This window comes from Mauremys mutica, chromosome 2, assembly GCF_020497125.1.
Source record: "Mauremys mutica isolate MM-2020 ecotype Southern chromosome 2, ASM2049712v1, whole genome shotgun sequence".
In the NCBI taxonomy this organism is placed as follows: domain Eukaryota; kingdom Metazoa; phylum Chordata; order Testudines; family Geoemydidae; genus Mauremys; species Mauremys mutica.
Genome location: NC_059073.1, coordinates 138,326,395 through 138,352,827, shown reverse-complemented (window position 1 = coordinate 138,352,827; position 26,433 = coordinate 138,326,395). Strand labels below are relative to the sequence as shown.

Here is a 26,433-nt window from a genome sequence, read left to right as displayed (position 1 = left end):
AGAGCTGCCTCAGGTCTGCACAGTGCAGTATGGATGCATTAGCACGGCTGTCAGACTCAGATTCAGCAATGGTAACCCCAGGTTTACAAAGCACTGTGGAAGCTCAAGTACGTGCTTGGAAAGCCCAACACACAGCCTGGAGGTCTGCAGACCTGGCCTTGCAATGCAGAGTAGATAGACTCTAAGGAGCCTTTGTCTCTTTTGAAAATGAAACTTTAGTTTCTAAGTTATTTTGGCGCTTTGGAACATTTTACCCAAAGTGACTTGGCAAAATTCACACAGCTCGACAGTGGTAGGGTTGAGACATCTTACTTTTTACTGGGAAGACAAGGGAAAAACCAATGCTTTGTACCCATATCAAGAACTATTGATATTTTTGGGGGGCTCTTTGACATAGTAATTGCAGTTAACAATGTCACTCGGTGACTAAGCTTGCGTGTTATTACATCAATCTAAGATGACAAGAGATCAGCTGGGTATTTCTCCTTTCCTTTCATCCCTCACACTGTCCCAGAGCCTCAGCCGTACTTCAGGCAAAAGTATTTGTAAATGGATGGCATTTGTAGCCTGGAAGGTGAGCAGTCTTGGGGTGTCATCTTTGCTTCATCGAAGTAAATGGCAAAACTCCCATTGACTTTAATGGAGCCACGATTTCACCTATTGAGTAGAACATGCAATGGGAAAGGAGGCTGAAGGAATCAGTCAGTGGGTGAAGTTCAGTTTCCCCCTTAAGTGTCACTTAAGCCTTCCACCAGACCTGAAGAGGTAGAGTGGCCTATCCACACAAGGCCAATCTGCACAAGGATGAAATTAATCCAAGAGATTGAAATGAGCCTTGCCATGAAAGGCTTTGGAGGGGAGCCAAAGTACTTCAAAATCCATCTACATCTTTAGGGGAAGCTGGCCTCACAGAATAGGGACCACGGGTGACTGAGCAGCCCGTTTGACTCAGTAGGTGGATGCAAAATATGGTGATGAGCAAGTGCAGCAGCACCATGCAGGGCCAAGTCTTTTCAGAGTCCTTCCTTCCACCACCTGCCCCCCCCCAACCCCAAGGGGAGGGGTGAGAAGCAGTTCTGTTTCAGAGGTGTAGTTTAATATCCATTTCCCATGATATACTTTACATCTTTCCATTTTGGCAATGGAAATACTTGTGTACATAAATGAATAAATAAGGTAACCACAAAGGGGTGGGGTGGGGGAGAAACCTTTCCCTGGCAGGATGAAATCGATTCTCTATTATTGGGGCCTGCTCCTGCTCCGAGTGAAGTTGATAGCAGAACTTCTTGGCAGTCGCATCAGACTCTGTAATTCTCCATGGCTGTTGACTGCATAGCTGAATTTATGGTCTTTACAAGTTTTGGTGATGCATACAGATGATTTAATATAGACATGGCCTGATTTACAACAGTGAAATGGGGCTTAGAATCAGAGCCAGATCCCAGCTGGTGTGTAAATCAGCACAGCTCCACTGGCCCTACACTGCAGAGTCACACTTAAGCAAGACCCGCCTTAACCCCATTTCATTTGTTGCCTTTTTGGGGACACCGAGGAATGAGCCTGACATTTAGTCCCTAGTTAAAAGGGCTTTGATCAGTAGAAAACTATGCACATAAAAATTCTAGTTGCATGGCACCTTATGCTCTTTGCAGACAAGAATTGCCTCATTAAGGAAACAGACAGTGATAAGTTTTGGTTTTTTTTGTTTTTTTAAAACATCAAGCTGTTTTGTGTTCCAAATAAGTTTTAGTCCAGATTTCTTTTTGTCTTGCAGGCTAAAACAGTCATAAATATTTAACTGGCTTCCTAGGCATCTGCTGAATTTCTTTGCTTATTGGGCAGGTTTGTCCATGGAGCTTTGTATTAATGCGACAAACGAACTTCCCTTTGGGTGATGGGGTTGTCTGATCAAGTGTGGCCCAGTGCTAGGTACAGTTCCATTTTATGTTTCCGGTGGGTTCTCCATTAGAACTTGGATCTCGGATAAAGCATAAGAACAGCCATACTGGGTCAGACCAAGGGTCCATCCAGCCCAGTATCCTGTCTACTGACAGTGGCCAATGCCAGGTGTCCCAGAGGGAGTGAACCTAACAGGTAATGATCAAGTGATCTCTCTTCTGCCATCCATCTCCAGCCTCTGACAAACAGAGGCTAGGGACACCATTCTTACCCATCCTGCTAATAGCCATTAATGGACTTAACCTCCATGAATTTATCTAGTTCTCTTTTAAACTCTATTATAGTCCTAGCCTTCACAACCTCCTCAGGCAAGGAGTTCCACAGGTTGACTGTGCGCTGTGTGAAGAACTTCCTTTTATTTGTTTTAAACTTGCTGTCCATTAACTTCATTTGGTGGCCCCTAGTTCTTATGAGAACAAGTAAATAACTTTTCCTTCTTCACTTTCTCTACCCCACGCATGATTTTATATACCTCTATCATATCCCCTCTTAGTCTTCTCTTTTCCAAGCTGAAAAATCCTAGTCTCTTTAATCTCTCCTCATATGGGACCCATTCCAAACCCCTAATCATTTTAGTTGCCCTTCTCTGAACCTTTTCTAATGCCAGTATATCTTTTTTGAGATGAGTCCACATCTGTACACAGTATTCAAGATGTGGGCGTACCATGGATTTATATAAGGGCAATAAGATATTCTCCATCTTATTCTCTATCCCTTTTTGAATGATTCCTAACGTCGCGTTTGCTTTTTTGACTGCTGCTGCACACTGTGTGGACATCTTCAGAGAACTATCCACGATGACTCCAAGATCTCTTTTCTGATTAGTTGTAGCTAAACTAGCCCCCATCATATTATATATATAGTTGGGGTTATTTTTTCCAATGTGCATTACTTTACATTTATCCACACTAAATTTCATTTGTTAATTTCAAAGCCGATCAAAAGAACTGTCACAGGGAGGAGGTTTAAGGTAATCGTAAAGCAAGGCTTCTAATAGATATTCTGTGAGGCCACTGGATTGCTGCAGTTAACAAAGCTGCAGGTTGTGTTGCAGTTCAGGTAACAAGAGAAGGAGATGTTACTGCACATCTGCACAGGATTTTCAAATTAACTCTGGCATTTGCATTAAATATTGTGTCGGATCCTCAGCTGCAGCAGAGATACTCATTGCAGCTGAGATTTGGCTCAGTCACCTTGGCCGTCTCTGACATTCCTTCATTCCTGGAGTTGATCCAGTCCCTTGCCATAACTCCGAGCAGCCTCGGAGGCTATCCCAGCACTTGGCATAGATGCAGCACATGCCAACAGAAGGAGGAGTTCTGCCAGTGTAGGAACATGACCTCCCTGAATGACATTAGCTATGCTGACAGAAGCATATTGCTGGCATACTTGCATTTTCACTGGGTTTTTTGCTGATGCAGTTTAAGTGTAGACCTGGCCGTAGATTGCTGAAACAGTTCCTTGGAAATATTGGCAGCAGTCCTGAATTGCCAGGGCTTTAGCCACAACCTCTTTCTCCTGGTACCATTCCTTGGGCTGGAGGCCGGAAGGGATGGTAGTGTTGAGCCAGTAGGCTGGCTCTGTTACCCAAGGAGTAAGAGCTGGTTAAGCCAGCATTCTTGGTGCTTTGCACCAAAGGAGAGGATGTGAAAGTCAGGCCATCAGCTCCTCTTGCTGTTTGGGCCCCATCATTTTTAGGTTTGAACCTGTTAGGTATTGAGCCCCCTTAGTCTCTGACTGCAATGGGGGCTTAGTGTCCTCAGTGCATCACAGGGGTCATTAAGCCTTCAATTCTGCAAGTTTAGTGTCAAGCCTACAAAGCAATGCTTTAATTGACGTTAAGAGGGGAGAAGACAACCCCACCCCATAAAAGTGACTTTTTTCCTCTTTCTCTTCTAATTCATAGCTCTCTCGGAGGACTTTCTTTTCCTCCAAAAAATAAATTCTTGCCCCCAGGCTGAGATCCTTCATGCAAAGCCTCCTCCCTGAGTCCATTTTAACTAGAGTGCCATAACCCCACAGTGGTATTGGTTTAGAATGAAAGCACTTGGAAATAGGTGCCAGTATTTGATTATTGCGCAAGGAGTTGTGAATAAGGGTACCTGGCAAGCAATAGGACAGTAATTACCTCCTTACCTGAGGAGGTTGTGAAGGCTAGGACTATAACAATGTTTAAAAGGGGACTGGATAAATTCATGGTGGCTAAGTCCATAAATGGCTATTAGCCAGGATGGGTAAGAATGGTGTCCCTAGCCTCTGTTCATCAGAGGATGGAGATGGATGGCAGGAGAGAGATCACTTGATCATTGCCTGTTAGGTTCACTCCCTCAGGGGCACCTGGCATTGGCCACTGTCGGTAGACAGATACTGGGCTAGATGGGCTAGATACTTTGGCTAGATACTGGGCTAGATACTTTGGTCTGACCCGGTACGGCCTTTCTTATGTTCTTATGTTCTAATTGAAGTGAATACATTCTAGACCTTGTCACAGTTAATTATTCCCTGTTGCAGAGGATATGGGCCCTCCGAGCTGAGCTCCTATTCGACCGGCAGGCTTCAAGAGGCTTGTACGCTCTGCCTCATTGTTGATTAATGCTCTCCTCCTTTTAACAGCATTGGCTTGGAGGTCTAAATGGCAATATTTAAGCCCGAGATGTTTTGGAATAAAATATTTAAGTGCTGAGCTGCTTTCACTCCTCCGCTCACCCATGAGCACAGAAAATAGTTTAAAGGCTGGAGAATCTAATAGACTGGATACCAAAGCGGGCCTGATTGTGAGATTTTGTGTGCTCCACGCTCACTGATTTTAATGGCAAGCTGTCAGCATATTGCAGGATTGGGCCCCATAAGCAGTGGGGAAGGTAGCTAGATAGTATTCCTTTCTCTGGCACAGTACTCTGCTATTCTGCTACAACCTTTCCTTTGTCAGTTTATCCAAGGCAACTCCAAGGTCAGGCTTTTGTGCAAGTGAAAGGTCCTGGCCCAGATCCTCAAAGGTTTCTGTGGGATCCCATTGGTTTCAGTGGGAGTCAGGTGCCCAAATACCTTTTGAAAAATCTGGAGCCCAGCTCTTCATCTGGTATAAATCAGCAAAGCTCTGCTTCTGCCAATTTAACCACAGATGAGGATCTGGCACCAAGAAAGCTATTGTATCCCCATGGCTTGGAGACTCCAATTCATGCAAATGCAGAAGTGAGCTTTCTATGGCATATAGGTGTTGTCCTGGCCCTCTTCACAGGGATGAATCTCATCCTAGAGGCTTAGAAGATAAAAGAATATAACACAGGGGAGCTCAGTGCTTAATGTAGACTGTCATCTTACTGATGTGCTCAATATAATTATTAGTGTGATTAAGTGTTTGATGTTCTTCAGACAACTTATCAACATGTTCAGCATCAGTTTTGCTTGTACTGCTTTATGCACCAATCATTCCCCATAATATGCATGTTAAGTACTATGGATGCTTAATACTTTTGGTTCCGCTAGGATATGAGCAGCAGAACCCCCTGGGCTGGGGAAAATGGAAAAATGGGTAAGAATGAGATTTCTTTGACAATATGTGAATGGAGTAGTAAGGCCTGGTCTACACTAGGACTTTAATTCGAATTTAGCAGCGTTAATTCGAACTAACCGCTCAACCGTCCACACCAGGAAGCCATTTAATTCGAACTAGAGGGCTCTTTAGTTCGAATTTGGTACTCCACCCCGGCAGGTGGAGTAACGCTAAATTCGACATGGCTAGTTCGAATTAGGCTAGGTGTGGATGGAAATCGAACTTAGTAGCTCCGGGAGCTATCCCACAGTGCACCACTCTGTTGACGCTCTGGACAGCAGCCCGAGCTTGGATTCTCTGCCCAGCCACAGAGGAAATGACCCGTGAAAATTTGAATTCATTTTCCTGTCTGGGCGGTTTGAATCTGATGTTCTGGTTGCACATCGGGGCGAGCTCCGCAGCACCGGCAGCAATGCAGAGCTCTCCAGCAGAGGAGTTCATGTAATCTCTGAATAGAAAGAGGGACCCGGCATAGACTGACCGGGAACTCTTCGATCTGATCGGTGTGTGGGGCGAGGAGTCTGTGCTTTCGGAGCTGCGCTCCAACGAACGGAATGCAAAGACCTACGAGAAGGTCTCCAAAGCCATGATCCAGACAGAGGATACAGCCGGGATGCAACGCAGCGCCGCGTGAAAATCAAGGACCCCAGACAAGCCTACCAAAAAATCAAAGCGGCCAACGGACGCTACGGAGCCTGCCACCACTGCCCCACCAGTGACCATGGACTCTGATGATGGGACAGTGTCGACGGACAGTTCCTCGACGATGTTCACGGACGGGGAAGATGAGGAAGGGTTTGTGGAGGACGAGGCAGGCGATAGCGCTTACAACGCTGGTTTCCCCGACAGCCAGGATCTATTCATCACCGTCACGGAGATCCCCTACCAACCCTCCCGGCCAGGAACCCGGATCCTGAATCAGGGGTAGGATCTGTCGGTAAGTGCTTTAACCATGTTAACTTTTATTCTTAATATAACAGGAATCTGAAGTGTGTGAAAAGGAGGTCTCTGTATATATGGTGATAGAACAGAAATCCTCCTGGGAGAATGCCACGAAGCTCTCCTGCCGTTAATCGATAAGCATCAGCAGGAGGTTCCTGGGGAGAGCTGCCTTATTGGGTGCTCCGTGGTAGCACACTTTTCCGCGCGAGGCTTTCACGCGGTATTCAGGGAGCACTGCCTCCCAGAGCACGGCTGCATAGGTCCGTGGTTCGTGCTAGATTTCACGCAGCATGCGCTCTCTATCTCCTTCAGTGCCCGTCCTCACGGTGATCTCGCTCGGAGACTCCTGCATCTAAGTAGGGGAAGAAATGTTACGTTACGCCTGGTCCAAAGTATTTTTAATAAATAAACGGACAGACACGCAGCTGCGTGACGAGCGTAACGGAAAGCCAAAGAATCAAATGGACGCTCATGGAGGGAGGGGGGAACGAGGACGCAAGGTATCCCACAGTTCCTGCTGTCTCCGAAAAGCATTTGCATTCTTGGCTGATCTCCAAATGCTTCTAGGGTCAAACACAGTGTCCGCGGTGGGTCGGGGCATAGCTCGGCAATTTACGCAGCCCCCCGACCCCCAGAAGTTAAAGGGAAAACAATCCTCTGTTGACTCTTTTACATGTCACCGTATCTGTACTGAATGCTGCAGATAGACGCGATGGTGCAGCACTCAACACCAACATCCTTGCTCCCCCCACGCTATGGATGGCTGATGATGAGGATGCATTTCCATCTTTTTGTACCATCAGCCTATTGGCACATGGGGCAGTGCAAAAGGGCTGGTAACCATGACAACCGTACCAACTTGCTTGGGACCGGTCGGTCAAGGCCGCCTGTTGCTAATTTTTCATGGTAGATGGTGCAGTATGGCTGGTAACCGTCCTCATCATTGCAACAGGGGGCTGAGCTCCATCAGCCCCCACCCTTCATTGTAAAGAAAAGATTCAATTGCCCCTGGACTAGCAGAGGGATGAGTGGCTCCCTCCTCCACACCCCTTAATGTCATCTCTGGACTATCATTGCAGCTGGAGGCTTCCTTCCACTCATTTCTCACAAACGACTACCTGTGTCTTGTTCATGCATTCTATATTACTTCATCACACAAGTGGGGGGACAATGGTATTGGAACCCAGGAAGGCTGGGGGAAGAACGGAATGAACAGCTGGGGTTGTTTCAGGAGCACACCCTGTGAATAGCGTTCAGCTCAAAATTTATGCAGGATTGGACAGAGAGCAGCTGTGGTCTCTGGTTGTATGATACAGTGGTTCTCTAGTACACTTGCCCATAATCTAGGCAGGACTGATTCTATTTTTAGATACCCAAAAAGGAGGGATTGACTCGGGGAGTCATTCCCAAATTTTGCTTTTGCGCCCCTGGCTGATCGACCAGGGGCACTTATGACAGCACCAAATGGCGCAGTGCAAAAGGACAGGTAACCATGACCATCTTATTACCGTCTTCTTACCAGTTCATGGTATGGTAGACGGTGCAGTATGCCTGGTAACCATCGCTGCTGTCATGCAAAAGCATAAGCATGCTGCTGTGTAGCGCTGCTGGTCCGCCTCTGTCAGCGGCATCCAGTACACATACGGTGACATATACAAAAGGCAAAATAGGGTCCATTGTTGCCACGCTATGGCGTGTGCCAGGGCATTTCATGGAAAACGTGCTCGAAATGATTGTCTGCCATTGCTTTCCCGGAGGAAGGAATGACTGGCGACATGTACCCAGAATCCACCGCGCAAATGATTTGTGCAACAGCAGGCACAGGGGTCTCAACAAAAAATTCACAGAGACAGCCTAGACTCAGTTAATTGTTCGCAAAAAAGTATCATTGCAAGGAATTAACTAACTGTTTCCCATCTCACAGCTTCCACTGTCTCCAGACCTGCCACAGCATCCACCTCGCAGAGGCTGGCGAAGATTAGGCGGCGAAAGAAAAAGACAAGGGACACGATTTTCGATGAATGTGTGGGCTGCTACGTAGCCGAGGCGGACCAGCAGAGGCAGTGGAGGGAGAAAGTCTCTCTGTACCAGCGCTCACACAGCGAATGGGAGGAGAGGTGGCGTGAGGAACACAAGCAGGCGACTCAAGCAATGCTTGTACTACTGAGGGAGCAAACGGACACGCTCCAGCGACTTGTGTATGTTCTGCAGGACCGCTGCAGGACAGAGCCCCCGGCAGTATCTCTGCAACTGCCCTCCCCCGCCACAAAGTCACATTCCCCCCTCACCTCAAATAACCAGGAGGATGCCCGCCCTGGGCCGTGAATACTGTCACTGCACCCCAGCAGAGTGCTCAAGTAACCAAAAGCTCTCCTACCCTACATTTGCATAAGTCCTTCCCTTCCGGACTCAAACAAGTCCCAATCCCAGTCCCATCCCATAACTGTGTACTTAAGTAATAAAAATACTTTGCTGTTAAGTACTGTTTCCGTCATGTTTCTTCACTGAAGACTGTGTTTGAATGGGGTGCGTGGGGAAGTGCGTTGCTAATTGCATAGGACAGGCACCTTTCGCAGGGTACAGACACGGGGGCCGGATCAGCAGCGGGTAACACACACAGTGCAGTCAGCAGGCACCGTGGTCGGTATGGGAGGTGGTTTCCAGGTTCTGTGTGGGCGGTGGGGATGTGACTTTTTAGCGGGGGAGGGCAGGTACAGATCTTATACAGCGGTCCTTGTCGTGGACCGCTGAGTCACGCAGCAGAGGAATCTGTATCCGTCCTCCTCCGCCACAAGGCCACATAGCCCCCCGCACACAGAATCCCAAAAAGGAGGGATGGCAGGCTCCGTTGAAACAAGCAGTCCGGCAATGCGGACCACTGTATGAGCAGGAGCCTGTCATTCCTTGAGTTTAGAGGCGGTCTTTACATCAGCGCACACCCTACCCACCGCAGTCTGCATTCCAGTTTCGACCCTTTAACGAAAAGTCATGAATAAAGAAACCTCTCCTCAGTAACAGTGTGACATGTATTTTATTTTTACACGCGTCTTGGAAGTGGAGGAAACGGGGAGAACGGGGTATTTAACCGAAGAGGAGAGTCAACAGTAACTGGGTAAAGAAACAGGGGCAGGTTCAGCTTCTCTGTAAAGAAACTGAACAGTCACAGGTCACGCTGCTCGCTGGTATTTAAAGAGTTCCTTGTCGCTGTCCCAGGCGCCTGTATAGGGCTTCATGAGCAAGTGCATTAGCGGGCAGGCTGGGTCACCGAGGATCACTATAGGCAAATGCACATCCACAACAGTTATTTCGTGGTACGGGAAGAAACTACCTTCCAGCAGGCGTCTGAGCAGCCCACAGTTCCTGAGAACACACGCATCAGGAACCTTGCCCGGCCATACGACGTTCATGTTGGTAAAACGTCCCCTATGGTCCCCCAGTGCTTGCAGAACCATTGAAAAGTAGCCCAATTTCTCAGCAGCTGAATGTGGAAGAGGTGGACGATAAAGTGCGAGGAGGAGAAAACGGCGAGGATCGCAGCGGGCTCCATGCTTGCAGTGCTGTGGCGTCCACGCTGTCACTGACCAGAAAAGTGCACGAACAGATTGCCCGCAGGCGCTTTCAGGGAGGGAGGGAGTGAGGGCGTGATTGACGGTTCAATGACGACAGTTACCCAAAACCACCCTCGACACATTTTTTCCCCCAGCAGGCATTGGGGGCTCTACCCAGCATTCCAATGGGCAGCGGGGACTGCGGGAACTGTGGGATAGCTTCCCACAGTGCACCGCTTCGAAAGTCGACGCCGGCCCCGTTAATGTGGACTCAGAAGTTCGAATTAGTGTATTTAGTATGGATACACAAATTCGACTTCATAAGGTCGAATCCACAAATTCGAATTAAGTAGATTCGAAATAGTCCTGTAGTGTAGACAAGGCCTAAGAGTCATTCATTGTGAAGAAAAGATAGTGAGGGCTGGACGGGGGAGTGAGAAAAATGGAAGTACAGGGGATTGGGGGGGAGATCTTTTCTCTGTCAGTGGGCTGGATTTGAACCAACAACCTAGAGGAAAAAGAACGGGGGGGTTCTGCTCTCAATGAAGTCAATGGGAGTTCAAAAATTTGGGTTTTGAGGGAGAAGGGGTTGGAGATTTTGTGGTGGTGTGTGTGTGTGGGCGGGAGGGGTTTAAAGAGAAGCATACAGGGTGTTTACATTGTGTGTTAAAACCTGTGGCAGTGAGTCTTGGAGCCTGAGTCTACAGACGCGGGTGCGTGCTATGACACTAAAACAGGAGTATAAAAGTTGTGGCTTGGGCTCAGAAACCTACCCTCTTCAGAGCCCAGCCCAAGCCCAAACATCAACGCTGCTGTTTTTAGTGCCGTAATGTGAGACCTGCAAGCCCCAGTCTGTAGATACAGGCTCTGAGACTCTCTGCTGCAGGTTTTTTAAATCCAGTGTCCCCTTTAAAGGCTTCAAAAGAGACCATGTCCCTCTTTTTAGGCACTGTATAGACTCAGCAATAGACAGTTTCTTCCCAAAAGAGCTTGCAGGCTGAAGAGACTAGGCAGCCAATGGGTCGGAGGGGAAACCAGGGCACAGAGAGGGCAAGTGACTGGCCCAGCCAAGCTGAAGGAGGGAACCCGTGTGCGCCATCCCCCATCCCCCAGGCTAGTACCCTATCCACTAGACCACACTATGTCCCCATAATAGGGGTAAGGATCCACCTCGGATATTAGTCTGCTCCGAAGAGGGTCAAAAATCCCACCAGCCCAGTTTCCGCTGTACTATATGCCATGGGCTGACTATTCAGAGGTGCTGAGGGCCCAGAACTCCCAATAAAGGAAGCAGGAGGTGTGGAAACTCAAGGCCTCTGAAAATCAAGCCCCTTCAATCCTTACCAAACACACAGAGGGAACTTGAGTATCTTATTTTTCCTGCTGTCAGTTTCTCCCCTGACTAAACTGTCTGACCAGCTTTGAAAACAGCAATGGAATATATGAGTAAGCCGCTGCTGTATTCCTAAAAGTACACAGTCACTCTCATTCTTGGTTTAAGATGATCATCCAGTCAATTTATTTGGCAGTACAAAGGGTATGCAAGAAAGAACAGGGGCAGATCCAGATTAATTTCATTAACAAAGTGGAGTTACGGTGGTGTAAAACCAATGTAAATTCATAGATTTCAAGGCTAGGAGGGGCCATTGTGATCTAATCTGACCTCCTGTATAACACAGGCCAGAGGACTTCACCAAAATAATTCCTAGAGCTTTTAGAAAAAACATCCGATCTTGATTAAAAAATTGTCAGTGATGGAGAATCAACCATAGCAATTTTTGTGCTATCCTGTCAATGTGTTGCAGTGTTTTGATTAGGTTAGCTGCCAGTCTAAATCTTGGACAGATCTCTAAACATCTCTATGCAGTCACAGTAATAAGATGTCACTGCCTAGCTTCATGTAATAGTGCTTACAGGAAGCCTTCAGTTTTAAACCCAGTGATTTGTGTATATTAGCAGGCTGGATTAAAAACTGACTTCAAGATAAGAGTTGGTGGGTGACCTTGCTGGAATGTCAGCTATAGACTGAGAAGTTTAATTATTTCAATTAGCTTTATATCAACAAATGAAGCTAATTACTTTGGCTTCTGTTGATTTGGTAATTGCTGGTGTGGGGGGAAACGCCTGTCATTTTCTAACAATTTTTGATATGCCCCATATAGTAGATTTTATGCAGTTGCCTTTCAAATGATACAGCCTCACTTTATATATGTGTATATCTAACATGTGGCTTTACATATGAGTGCATTCATGGACTTGAAAATCATTAAGGTGAATTTGTACAAAGAAAAGCTAAAGAAATGGTTCATCATTCAACTCTCATAGCCTATAATAATCCAAACCAGCTGCTTCATTTATAGATCCACATTCCCCCCATTAGGTGGTAACTGGCATAAAGATAACCTGTACTTTCTGGTCATCATCCAGTCCCATCCACTCGAAAGGAAATGACATTAACTATCAGGTTGTATTTCCTTACCAAGCTCCCTACCCAGACAAGCTCCTCTTGTTGTTGTACTACAGTTTGCAGAAGTTTCTCCATATGTCTGTGATAACTTCCGACATCAGCGTCCTTCAGTGAGTCACAATGGGTATTTCTGCACTTCAAAGTGACAGACCATGTTCGCTAGAGGTAATTATAACTCATTCCTTCCCCCCACCAGTTGTAACAATTGTGCCTGTCTCACAAAAAGCTGTACTAGATAGTATCAGACCTGCCTGATACTAATATACTCTGCATTTCAAGGCCCCAGTTCTGCAACACACCTTAGCTTAAGTGTTTAACTTTAATGGGACAATGGGAAGTGAGTGGCATTTACGCATGTGCTTATGGTTAAGCAAGAGCGTCAGTGCTTTGCTGAACTGGTGCCTAAATGCAGACTTAAAAAAGGGACCAAAGAAGCAAAATGAGGTCCTGAATTTCTTCTCGTTTACACTGGTGTAAATCGGGAGCTCCTCCGCAAAAGTCAATGAGGTCTCAGAAATGTAAAACTAGTGTAAGAGGAGAATGGGCCCCTGATTGTGTAATCTAACATTCTACATTTTTGACCGGCATTCGCTCCACAGTTCATGGCAAGGTCCCATTGACTGTCAGCATTTCAGGGGCCATAGCCCCTATCCTCTGTGTACCCTAACCTCTGATTTCAGTGAGATGACTCCATGTAGGCATGGAGAGCCACCCATCTGGTGCTCATTGCAGGATCAGGCCCTAACAATGCATCTTGCCATGGCAGGAAGGGCTACATTTCAAGCCACCCATGTAGCCATTGTGAGGTGGGTCTGAATCCAAACCTCTGATCCTAGTGTCCTCAAATTCTTAGAGATTCAGAAACTGACACTGATCTGCACCTACACTGTGGGCCTTGTATAATGCCCGTTCAAATAAATAAACTTTCTATTGACTTCGGTGGAATCTGGACCATGGAAACGGCTTTAGCTGTGCTGTTTGAATCAAAACCTCCGGGTCTGATTGCCATAAACACAAGAGGAGGTTTTGAAACCTAGATTTGAGTTTTGCAGCTTGAGTCAGTCTCTGTAATGATCAGTCTGTTTCCATTTGTACCCATCCTCTCCCCAGATCTTTGCTTCACTGGGTACCATCTGCAACAGTGCAATGTGTCAGACACCAAGAAAAAAATAGTAAAAGCCATCCCCAGTGCCAATGCAATGTTGATTTAGCGTGAGCGTTCTGCTGCCCTCACATGTTCCTCCCAATTGACGGGGAGGGAATTTCCAAATGGGCTCATAGGAAGGCCCTGCAGCATGCTGACCCCAGCGCAAGCCCTTAGCTTGTTTGACAGCAAGCACATACATTTTTTTAAAAAAATACAGCATCAGGGAGTAGGCACGGACTCGGATGCCACTACAGAAGACAGACAATTGAAGGCCTCAGATGTCAGGATCTTAGATGCCAACGTGTGCGTCAGCTGCCAAAACAGTTGCTTTAGCTGATCGAGCAGGGGGTCCAATGGGACCTATGTATCACTAACAGGGGCGTGCGCTGACAAGCCAGCTTTACAAGTCTCTGCTAACGTCCCTTACAGCAGGGTACGTTCTTATCTTCAGTGCACATGTAATTCACTGCTGTGTGTTTATAGGTACTCTTTCCCCCCACCACCACCCCCCCGGGGACAATCCACAGAGGGTACGAGTTGTTTAAGCCAGCAGTTGCAGAGCCTTGGTGTTTTTATCTCCAGCTGTAGGGGTTTGTGCTTCTAGCTCTGGAGGTCCCCTGTTCAGTCCCCGGTGTGCAGGCCTACGATCACCACACACGCTTTAACTTCAGCTGCTGCAAAGAAATCTGTGTGTTTTACACCCCTAGCTGAGAGAAGCTGATTGGATTGTAAACTTTTTCAGATTTTAAATTGTTTGGGGGCAGGGACTGTCATTTTCTATGTATTTGTACAGTGCCATGCATAGTAGGCCCCAGCCTGGTTAGCCGCTAGGACAAGCACTTAAAAATGGATTCTGAGCACTTTAGAAAAGGATAAAGATCACTAGCCCCATTGGAGAAGCTGAGGTGCAGATAAAGGGAAGCAATTGCTCCAGTTATCAGAGCTGCTCAGAGCCAGAAATGGAACTGAGCTCCTTGACTAGATTTGGTTATTTCATGAAAATGTTTGGAGTTTTCTTTTTTTTAAAAAAAGATTTTTTTATTAAATGGAAATTGTTGCAAATTTCAATTTTTGTGAAAAACAAATTAAAACTGAAAAAAGAAAACAGTTAAAACTGATTTTTATAGTTTTCAGTTGCTGAAAAATTTCAGGTTTTTAACAAAACTTGCAGATGTTTGGGGGGGGGGCGGAGTTTGACAAAAACCCTAAGAGAGCCAATGTTTTGTTTTTGTTTGTGGGGCAGGGAGAGGGGAACATTTCCCAGCCAGCTTTACCAGTGACCTATCCACTGGATGACACGGCTTTTCATTGCTTTTGGAGCACCTCATGATAGAAATCAGTATATGTGAAAGAAGAATCAGACAGGACATTTGAATCCAAGAGGAAATATTGAGCTGTTGTAAATAGACAGCAAACGAAGAGATCCACTGAAGAACCATGCCTATTTACAACAGGTAAGGGTTTATCTGAAGAATATAATAGCTAATTTTTATGGAGAGCCTTTCATCTGCAGATCTCAAAGCACAGTGCAAAGGAGGTAAGTAGCATTATGCCCACGTTCGACTGAAAAATAGTGTGATGTAACCTGGGTTGTAAGCTGCATCTCCAGTAAATCACCCATTTTCTAGGTTAAAAGAATGGGGAACAATTTTAGAAGAATGCTGCTGCACGAAGAGCAAATTTCTGAGCATGTATATATGAGGTTATCAAGGTTTCAATGTCTATTCCTGTACATTCAGGAGTCTGTAGTAGAGACAGATTTATGAACTTTTTGTTTCTTAAGAACTGAGGTGTTTAGGGAAAAGATAATGGGGGTTCTAAGCATAACTGGCAAGACACATGTTGTTCTTGCTTGTCCTCGAATTAAAATGTATTGTTTATGAATTCCATTATGAACACTCATAATGAAATGAACAGCTGGAGTGGGCCGTGCTAGGTTACAGTCAGAAACGTAATGATAGGCTTGGAGTTATAACTAGGGTAGGACTGCAATGCAGAGAGAGAATATTCAGAAGAAAAAGTCTGAAGATTTATGATAAGCTCCTTATAACTCATTTGCATTGAACTGTATTTCCCTACACTCATCAGGTAGATTTTTAACTTTAATGAAGGGTTTTAGGGTTTGGGAGAGGGCCTTGAAGGGGAAGTTATGGTCACAATTTATTTTCTTAGGTCTGCTGCATTTTTCTGTCGTGAACAGCATCAGTCCTGTCAGGCTGGCTTCCAAAAGGTAATGTAATTCATACAGTCAGCATAAAGAAGCCCAGGCATTGTCAGCCAACAGTTCCTTGCACTCTGCCTGTTTTCAGTTTCACAGACAGAGGAGGTAAATTGCGTAATATGCAGATAATCTGAGGGTATGTAAGATAAGACAGTCAATGAACAAAATGAATCCATACCAAGATGTTTCATCAAGATTAGGGATGGGAAAGCTGTTTGGGACCCAAAAGTTCACCATAAAACTAAATGAACCTTTTCTGAGGTTGGGATGTGGCCAGAAGCATCAGCAAACCGTACAGAAGGACCTGGTCATATAGAATCCCAAACCAGGTTGAGACAGACATACAGAACAGGAAAGCCTGACTGAGGCTCCATTGTGATTGAACCAGCATGGAACAACATGAAGAAAGAACATCCTTTCCGTCTGTGGGTGTTGGTGTGTCAGTGTAGATGGAATAAATGAGCACATTGAGTAAGCGGAGTTAACATGACCCTGTAATTGTCCAACATTAAACTGATTTTAAACAATATTCAGGGTTTGCTATACCGAGACCTCCACCTGCTGACTACTGTGGCAAGCCCATCATTCCTTTTCCCTGTATCAAGGATTTTTAAACAGTTAAAGTATTTGACATGTAAAGTATTAAATAAAGAGACAAGGTGAGGGAGGCAATATCTTTTATTGGACCAGCTTCTGTGGTGAGAGAAAAGTTTTCGAGCTCACGCAGTGCTCTTCAGAAGCTGGTCCAACAAAAGATATTACCTCACCCACCTTGTGTCTCTACTATGCTCATAGTGACATGAAATATATCTTCCATTTTATCATCATCCCTTGCTCCTTTTCTTTTTAGCTGAAGGGAAATCTTTAGAAGGAAACCCCATGTGACAGTCTCTTAGTAGGTAGAGATGGTAATAACTGTCCTGTCTGGGGAAAAGAGAAGTTAGATGAATTGGGTTGAAGGAGTTGCTTCTGCTGTTGAAGTCCAATCCCATTTCCTAAAAGACACCACAAGAGAAACATGCACAAAAGGAGAGAGAAAAGAACAGCAAAGATAGAAAATGCAGCTCCTGTCTCTGGCTTTGACTCTTACTTGTAACCTCATTGCTGGAAAAAGACTGGCACAGCACATGGTCTTAGCTACTCTAAGACCTGGCAAATTTGTACCAGCATTGGGATGTTTAGTGCATTGCGTTCAGCTGCTTCTTTCTAGTCACAGGTTCACAGGAGTGTTGCAAAATAGCCAGTCCTCACATTATTTTGTCCATCAGCTAGGCCTAATTTCCAACACACCAATTTTGGTTCATTGGTTTCTGGTCCCACACTGTTCTTGTTTAGCAGACGTGATCTCGACACAGTTTTGAATTATATCAGTAGGTCTTTATCTTTGTCTTTCTGTCTCACTTTTCCAGCCTTTATGTTGTGTATTTGGTTGTCATGGGTTTTGTTACTATGGCAACTGAGTTAGACTATTAAGGGATAGCTCAGCCGGTTTCAACCGGCTGAGTGAGCTCTCTGTTCCTGTAAATAAAATGGAGGTTTTTGTTAGCTGTCTGCTCTCTGGCCTCAAGTGATTGCTTCCTACACCGGCTGCCCCAAGGATATAACACTGGCGACGAGGATGGGATCCTGGTGCTGCTCCAGTAACAGAAGGAAGTAGAAGTCAAGGTAAAGACCAAACAAAGAAAAAAAGCTGCTTGTTTGCACTGACTGTGAAAGTGAAACTAAAAATCATGGCTACTCTGACCAGGCCCCTGGAGCCTTTTGATGAGAATACAGAGCAGTGGCAGGTGTATACTGAGCGTTTTGAGCTTTTTGGTATTGCCAATGACATTACAGAAGCGAAGAAGGTGCCAATATTCTTAACTGTTGTAGGGGCTAAAACCTACTCTCTGCTACGCAGCTTACTACACCCTGTTAAGCCTGAGACTAAATCTTACAGTGACATTGTGGAAATCCTGGGGTCTCATTTCTCCCCAAAACCACTGGTAATTGTTGAAAGATATAGGTTCCACAAAAGAGAACAAAAGGAAGATGAAACAGTTGTACAATTTGTAGCCATTTTAAAAAAGCTAGCAGAACACTGTGAATTTAAAGAGATGTTAAATGATGCCCTGCGTGACAGGTTAGTGTGTGGCCTCTGCAGTGAAGCTATACGGAAGCGCCTACTGACAGAGGCTCAGCTTACATTACAGAAGGCTGTTGATATTGCTGTCTCCATGGAACTGGCTACAAGGGAGGCACAATACATCAGTGCACCCCCTAGGGTGCAAAAAGTGTGTCAAGAACTGACCCATAAAACGGTGCAGAGTCAAGAATGTTACCGCTGTGGTAAGCCAGGACACCAGGCATCAGAATGCTGGTGTAAGGACCTGGTGTGTCGACACTGTGGCAAAAAGGGACACATTGAGTGTGCCTGTAAACAAAAGAAAAAGAGGCCTGTGGTCTGGCCGACAAAAAGAGGAACCTTGCATACCCTAGAGCAGACCCAGGATGATCAAGGTGACACCGCCTCACAAGAGGAAGTGCCACTGCATGTTTTGTCTTTGGCAGCGGGCTCACATGAATACTGGGTAACCCCCTTATTGGAGGGCAAACCTATACGCATGGAACTAGACACCGGTGCAGCTGTCTCGCTGGTTCCTGAGACTGTGTATAAGGAAAAGCTACAGCATCTTCCGCTTAAGGCAACAAAAACTGTTCTGAAGACGTATACAGGTGAAGCTGTGCCCATGTTGGGCACTATTGATGTTAAGGTGGAGCTCAATGGACGGGCGGCTAAATTGCCACTGTTTGTGGTGAGAGGTAACTACTCAGCCTTAATGGGTAGGTCTTGGCTTGGGAAGGTTCAGCTGAACTGGGCAGAAGTGCACCGGATGACTAAAGAAGAAACCAGTCTAACCCCTATACTAAGGAAACATGCTGCTGTTTTTGGAGATGATTTGGGAAGTATGAAGGGAATCACTGTGACATTGAACATTAAACCTGGCAGTCCACCAAAATATCTGAAAGCCCGAACTGTGCCATATGCCATCAGGCCAAAAGTTGAAGCAGACCTGGAGCACCTGGTCACCAATGGAGTCCTAATACCAGTTACCCATAGCTCATGGGCCACTCCTATCGTTCCAATAGTGAAGAAAGATGGCTCTCTCCGGATTTGCGGTGATTTTAAAGTCACTGTCAACCCAGTGTTGTGTGCAGAGCAATACCCGCTTCCCCGCATCGATGACCTCTTCGCAGGCCTGGCTGGGGGACAAAAGTTCAGTAAGATTGATCTGAGTCAAGCATATTTACAGATGCACGTCGATGAAAAGTCCCAAGAGCTGTTGACTATTGTGACTCATAAGGGGCTTTATCGATACTGTCGCCTACCCTTCGGAATCACATCGGCTCCCGCCCTGTTCCAGAGGGCTATGGACCAGATCTTGTGTGGCTTGTCAGGAGTTCAGTGCTATCTGGATGATATCCTGGTCACTGGAAGAAATGAAGAGGATCACTTAAAGAATTTAGAGGCTACCCTACAAAGACTGGAAGAGTATGGCCTACGAGTTCGCAAAGACAAGTGTGAATTCTTCAAGCCCTCTGTTGAATATTTGGGACACATCATCGATTCTGCAGGTCTTCATAAGGCCCCTGCAAAAGTTAAAGCTATTGTGGAGGCTCCCCCACCTCGAAATGTAAGCCAGCTGCGCTCATTTCTAGGACTACTGAACTATTATGGAAAGTTCATCTCACAGTTAGCCACACTGCTAAAACCACTTCATGAGCTCCTTGGGCAGAACAAGGCCTGGAAGTGGACTGAAGCCTGTGATGTTGCATTTAACAAAGCTAAGGATGCATTGTTAAATTCTGAAGTTCTAACGCACTTTGATCCATCCTTACCCCTGCAATTGGCCTGCGATGCTTCCCCTTATGGAGTGGGAGCGGTCGTGTCACACATTATGCCTTCGGAGAAGAAAGACCTATTGCTTTTGCTTCACGCACTCTAAGCAAAGCAGAAACTAACTACGCCCAAATCGAACGTGAGGCATTAGGAATTGTTTTTGGAATTAGGAAGTTTCATCAGTACCTGTTTGGGCGAAAGTTTACTCTTCTTACAGACCATCGACCTCTGACATCAATTTTTGGACCCTACACAGGCATTCCCCCATTAGCTGCTAGTCGTATGCAACGTTGGGCATTGATACTTTCTGCACACACATATGAAATCAAATATCAGAAATCCACTCTGCACGGCAATGCAGATGGCCTCTCAAGGTTGCCTTTACCGGTCAAACATCAAGATAGTGCCCAAAAGGAAATCTTCTACTTTGAACAGGTAGAGAATACACCCATCACTGCTACTCAGATAAAGAAGGCAACCCGCGTTGACCCAGTATTATCCCAAGTTATGGACCTGGTGATGCATGGAAAATCTCGACAAACTTCTCCGGTCTCACCCGACCTTGTTCCCTACATGTCCAGGTGGACGGAGTTATCGGTCCAATCTGGTTGTTTGTTGTGGGGGAGGCGTGTCATTATTCCACCACCCCTGAGATCACAGATGTTAGAACAGCTACATTCCGGTCACTGTGGAATAGTGCGCATGAAGGAAATTGCACGAAGCTATTTTTGGTGGCCTAGATTGGACAGTGCTATTGAAGAGAAGGCAAAAGCTTGTATGTCATGTCAGGGTGTAAGAAATGCGCCCCAGTTGGCACCCCTACACCCATGGGACTGGCCTGAAAACCCGTGGCAACGTATTCACGTTGACTTTGCTGGCCCCCTTGAAGGAAGCATGTTCTTGGTGGCAGTAGATGCCCATTCTAAATGGCCAGAGGTCTCTCTAATGCAGTCCACTACTGCAGAGAGTACTATTCAAAAACTACGAGGACTCTTTAGTCGTTTTGGTCTGCCAGAACAACTTGTGAGCGACAACGGACCGCAGTTCGTCTCTCAGGAGTTTCAAAATTTTATGAAGGCAAATGGGATACACCACATCACGTCAGCACCATATCATCCGTCCACCAACGGATTAGCTGAAAGATTTGTGCAGACAATGAAAAACGCTTTGAAATCAGCAAAGGGACAACACTCCATTCAAAAGCGTCTGGATACCTTCTTACTTTCCTATAGAAACACACCTCATGCTACGACCCAGGCTTCCCCAGCCTTTCTAATGATGGGACGACAGCTGCGCACTTGCTTTGATCTGCTGAAACCTTCTGAACCCAGACAAACTGTGCAACATCAGCAGCAATATCAAGTCATCAGACGGGCACCCAGAGCAAAAGACCGAACCTTTAGCCCAGGACAGCCAGTTTTGGCTCGGAATTATACTTCCAGAGCTAAATGGGTCCCGGCCACAGTCATCACTCAAACAGGACCTGTTTCCTATACAGTCCGGACTGCAGAGAATCTTACCTGGCGGCGACATGTAGATCAGCTGTTGCCAGGTCATGGCAGTCTTCAGGACGCATCTGCAGTTGAGGGGTCTGACTTCACCCCTCCTGGTGAGACACCGAATCATGAGTCACCTGTTCCTGACTGTTCTCCTCCATTACCGCCGGCAGCTGAGATACCCCTTTGCCCAGCACGAGCTGATACCACCTCCTCACCTATTCGTGCTGCGGACCCTGAGCCCCTAGTACTTTCGGGTGCAACAACACCAGAAGTTCGCCGTAATCCACCTAGAGACAGAAGGCCTCCTCATCGGCTGGATCTTTAGTTAGGGTGAACCCACGGTTATGGGGCAAAATAATCCCCAGGGTTTAGCTGGGAATGGAGGCAGTCTACCCTCCTTCTCTAGTTTAGTGTGTGTTTTATTTTGGGGATGTTCTTATTGGGGGGGAGGAATATGTTGTGTATTTGGTTGTCATGGGTTTTGTTACTATGGCAACTGAGTTAGACTATTAAGGGATAGGTCAGCCTGTTTCAACCGGCTGAGTGAGCTCTCTGTTCCTGTAAATAAAATGGAGGTTTTTGTTAGCTGTCTGCTCTCTGGCCTCAAGTGATTGCTTCCTACACCGGCTGCCCCAAGGATATAACACTTTACCCTTCAACATTTGTTATAGATTATTGTGGCATTTTATGAACTTTCACTCACTTTTTCACAGTTGAGTTCACAATCCAGGTAAATTTGTAGGCCTGCTGAACTACCCTGCCCCTGGGTGCAGGTGTACAGGAATAAATGGGTACTCTATGCCAGCTCCTAATTCTCTCATGCAAGCTGAGGGAGGGGCAGGAATCTTGGTTCCATCTCTCTTTATCCACCAGCAAGTTAGAGCTGAGCTAGTACAAAGGGTGTTGTCTTAGGCTGACCAGATGTCCTGATATTATATGGACAGTCTCGATATTTGGGATATGTCCACTCCCTGTCCCTATTTTTTTCACACTTTCTAGCTGGTCCTCCTATGTTTGCTACCAGAGTAAGGGGGAAGCAGGAAGGGAATTGTGCTGGAGGCATTCTGCCTCCTAAGGCTATTCCTGGGGGTGGTGCAGTTTACCCACCCACTCTTGCTCAGGGCTGCACCGGAAAGTAGAGTCTAGCCCTTCATTAGCAGAGACATTTTTAATGCAGCTTAAGCTGTTACAGTAACACGTGGCACTTACCATGTACAGCCCAAACATTAAGACTCACCCTCTCCTTGTAAGTGAGGTAGGTGGTAAGTGATATTAGCCCCATTTCATAGACAAGGCAAATGTGATGCAGTGAAGTTAAGCAATTCATCTCCGAGGACACCCACAGTCTGCTGTGGAGCCTCAGAAATTCTTAATCTCCGCTTCATCTGCTATTCGCTACATCACGCTGCCAAGCTGAATAAATGTAGTCACTGTAGACAAGGCTGCCCAGGCTGCATTCTCCCCTCAGTGGCACTGCTAATGGGAGTTACATGTACACTTTGAGGGGAAGGCAAGATTCCAATGTCTTATGAGATGCCACAATGCTGTTACAAGTGCTGAAGTGCAATTTCAGGCAAGCGCTGCTGCACAGATTGCATTGACGATGCATGTGACCTTTTAACCTTGGCTAACTTGAGAGGAGTGTTGTATAAAATGGTTGCCAATTAATGACTACTTTATAAATAGAAAGATATGAAATCTGAATATTTGTCCTTCCTAATGTCGGTCATTTAATTAACTTGTTAAAAGCCTATTGTGGTAAACTCTACAATACCATTAAATATGGTAGTATTTGTCTGTTGGGCCAGGTAATTAAGGATTAAGAAATACTAATGGAAGAAGAAAAGAAAAGCTGGTGTAATTTCAAAAGAATGTCAGTAGCAAATTTAAAACTGGTAATAGGAAATACTTTTCCCCACAAGTAGTCTATGGAACTCATTGTTACAAGATATCACTGAAGCCAAAAGCTCAGCAGGGTTTAAAAAGTATTAAACGTGTATCTGTGTGACAGGAACATTCAATGTTCTTCTAGTAAGGATTAAAAACAAGCCCAGAGTTTTGGAAGGAATATGCACTCTCATTTTACAGGGCATAAGAAAAACTCTAATGGCGTTTAAGAGGAAAATGTCATTGTAAGCTGGCAGGTTTGTTGCACCTTCCTCTGAAGCAGATGCCATTAGCTGCTTTCAGAGACAAGATACTGGGAGAGATGGATCACAGGTCTGATTCAGTAACACTGTCCTGTCCGTCAGTTGGTCTATCTAAATCTATTTTATCTATCACTGTCAAATCTAGTACCTTCAGTTCCTTAAATTACATAATCCAAATGACCATAAATATGATTCCACTTAATCCATTTATTATTAACTGGGGGCCTGATCGACACATGAGTTTCTTGCTGCTGTGTGTTAGGTTTTTCTGAATTGCTGGTCTTGGCAGCAAGACACCTCCTCACTATCCCAATGAAATCTACAACTCCCTTTGGGAATGTTTTGACAAAGGGTTCTGTGGAGTCATCCTCTCTGAAAGCAAGGTGGGTACTGAGATGAATGTAAAGAGGCTCTTCCTTCGAGGTCGTATTTAATTTTTTACCTCCACTGACCAAGGACAGAGCCCCTTTAAACCCTGTTTTCCCAGAGCATCTTGGTAAGAGCACTTGGCTGGTGCTCTAGCATTAAACCAATCTGAAATAATGTTAAAAGGCAGTTTACTTATTTGCATCCCTATTTTTTGGTATCTTTGTTTACGGTGCCTACTGTATCTTGGAATCACTTTTGTTTTACACCCCAAACACAGTGTTGTATCACAACAAGGATACGCTCCTGCTATTTCTTCCTATTCCATTACAAATCATTTTATTTCTTGTAGTGTTTGCATCTCTTTAAAAGTGGAACAATATGAACAATATGTAGTGTTTGCATCTCTTTAAAAGGAATTGAACAATATGAACCTCCTAACCAGTAACAGTGCAAGAGACCCAGGCTCTAACACAATACACTTCAGAAAGGTAATCTGCTGTTTGGAAGAGTCTCTGATACATGCCAGGAGCAGGGCCGGCTCCAGACCCCAGCGCGCCAAGTGCGCGCTTGGGGCGCCGTGCCGCGGGAGGGTGGCAGGCGGCTCCGGTTGACCTCCCGCAGGCATGCCTGCGGAGGGTCCGCTGGTCCTGCGGCTTCGGTGGAGCATCCGCAGGCACGTCTGCAGGAGGTCCACCGGAGCCGCGGGACCGGCGACAGCCAGAGCGCCCCCCGCGGCGTGCCGCCCTGCTTGGGGCGGCGCAATTCCTAGAGCCGCCCCTGGCCAGGAGAGGACTCTCATCAATCATACCTATTAATAAAGAGGTGTAAGGTATTCAGCTTAAACTAGGGACATTTTCATCTTAGACTCAGAGCAGTCTTGGAATCACTTCCCCAGTCATCACAGCAGCTCTCTCATTATGGACACCTGTTCTTATGACCATTTATAGGGGGCACATTCAACCCACTTGAAAGGAGATTAATTCTTTCCCTTCCTCGCTGCGATGCTCCCCACTCTAAATGAAATCCTGAGGGTCAGCTCCAGTATATCTCCTTTATAACTCGGCACATCAGAGATGCAAACTTCCAACCAAGGAGGGCTCTACCAGGACTAGATGTTCGCCAAAACAGTTCCTAAATCACTTTCCTACTACTTAGCTTGAGGAACTCATCGCCACAAGCTACCATTGAGATCAAGATCTTACTGGATTGGATATTTATATGGATAATGAGCAGATCTGGGAGACTAATTGCTTTTTCAGTGCATTTTTGGGCAAATTTACTATCCATTGAAAAATTTTGCCCAGCTTTAATGAGAGCATGTAGCTTTAAAAAAAAAAACCAACAACCCACCACTTTGTTTTTTGTTTTGTTTTTTAAATTCAAGAGTCTTTCAGGGGATACAAGTCCTCATGCTTGAAGTCATGAGCCAAGCTTTAACTAATGCAAGTTAGGAAGAAACTTCCTCTGGGAGCAGCTTACTCCACCACTGCCCACTACAGACTTTCTTGCATCTTTTGCTGAAGAAACTGGCACTGTCCACTGCAAAAGGCAGGATACAGGACATGATGTTCTGATCCAGTATGGCAATTCCTATGTTACATCCCATAGTGTCACTCAATGAAATGAATGGATGGGAAAGCTTAGATCAGATGAAAGCAACTATTGCCTTGCAGAGTATAGAGTTAACCTGTGGAATTCATTTCTGCATGAAGATAAGTACAATACTGACTAATTTTAAGATCCTTAGAAACTCTTCTTATGCATTCTAAGATGAGGATAAGCTCATTTCATGCTTCAGTTAACATCCTTATCACAAGCAAGGATCAGAAAGTGATCCCTCATCCCCTTCAGGAACAGCATTGCACAGATGGCCAGGTGCATTATTTTTTGATACCTTCCTCTCAATTATTGTGTATTGGCTACTTTTGGCTGTAGCATCCTGGACTTGAGGGACCAAAGCTCTAATCTATGGCAAATCTTGTATTGCTAAACCATCTGTTAAGGGTCATTTCCCTCCCTTCTTTGACTTGCATGCAATTTCTGTAAAGCTCTAAATCTCTGCCAACATAGAAATGAGAGCTTGACTGTGTGACCTCTATGTTCAGGTCTCAACGAACAAAGTGCTTTTGGTAGACCAACCTACTCATTCTAAGTTTGTTCAGCTACCAATACTCCTCTTTATGATCTTGTCAATAAAGGGGTGGGATGAAGTCATTAGAGCTAGTCAAAAATTTTCTGGGGGATCTCTTTTTCCCATTGCAGATGCTAATTCTACAGAATCAAAACTTTCTATGGGAATATGCCAGTTTTGTCAAAATGTTTATCAGAAACCAGGCATTTACCTGGCTGCCTGACTCTTCAGGGGACTGGCTGCCTGTGGGGTCAGGCAGCTGCTCAAGGAGCCAGACAGTCAGGAGCAAGTCAAAAAATTGCATATCAGATTTCCCCAAAATGGATTTTTTTGGAATTTTTCTTCTAGTGAAAATTTGTTTTTTTTACTTTGTCCCAAATCAGATTATTTCCTCCAAAAGTATTGTAATTTTTCATGGGATGGAAATTCCATTTTCCAGCTGTTGGAATTCCCTCTGACCTATTCCAGTCTTTAATCCAGAACACTTTATCCAGTTCTCTGGAATACAAAAACTCTGTTCAAATCTGACCTTATCACTGAGGTTTCTTTATTGGCATTTCAATAAAG

At 45.5% G+C, this 26,433-nt stretch overlaps 1 long non-coding RNA gene across 1 annotated transcript in view; it reads left to right on the top strand.

The window, feature by feature from the left end:
• LOC123365106 overlaps positions 1–15,064 on the top strand; it is a 91,727-nt gene extending 76,663 nt beyond the window's left edge. The window contains exon 3 of the long non-coding RNA XR_006577432.1: positions 14,860–15,064. This is a non-coding gene — a long non-coding RNA (uncharacterized LOC123365106). The remainder of the gene's footprint in view (positions 1–14,859) is intronic.
• The last annotated feature ends 11,369 nt before the right edge of the window (positions 15,065–26,433 follow it).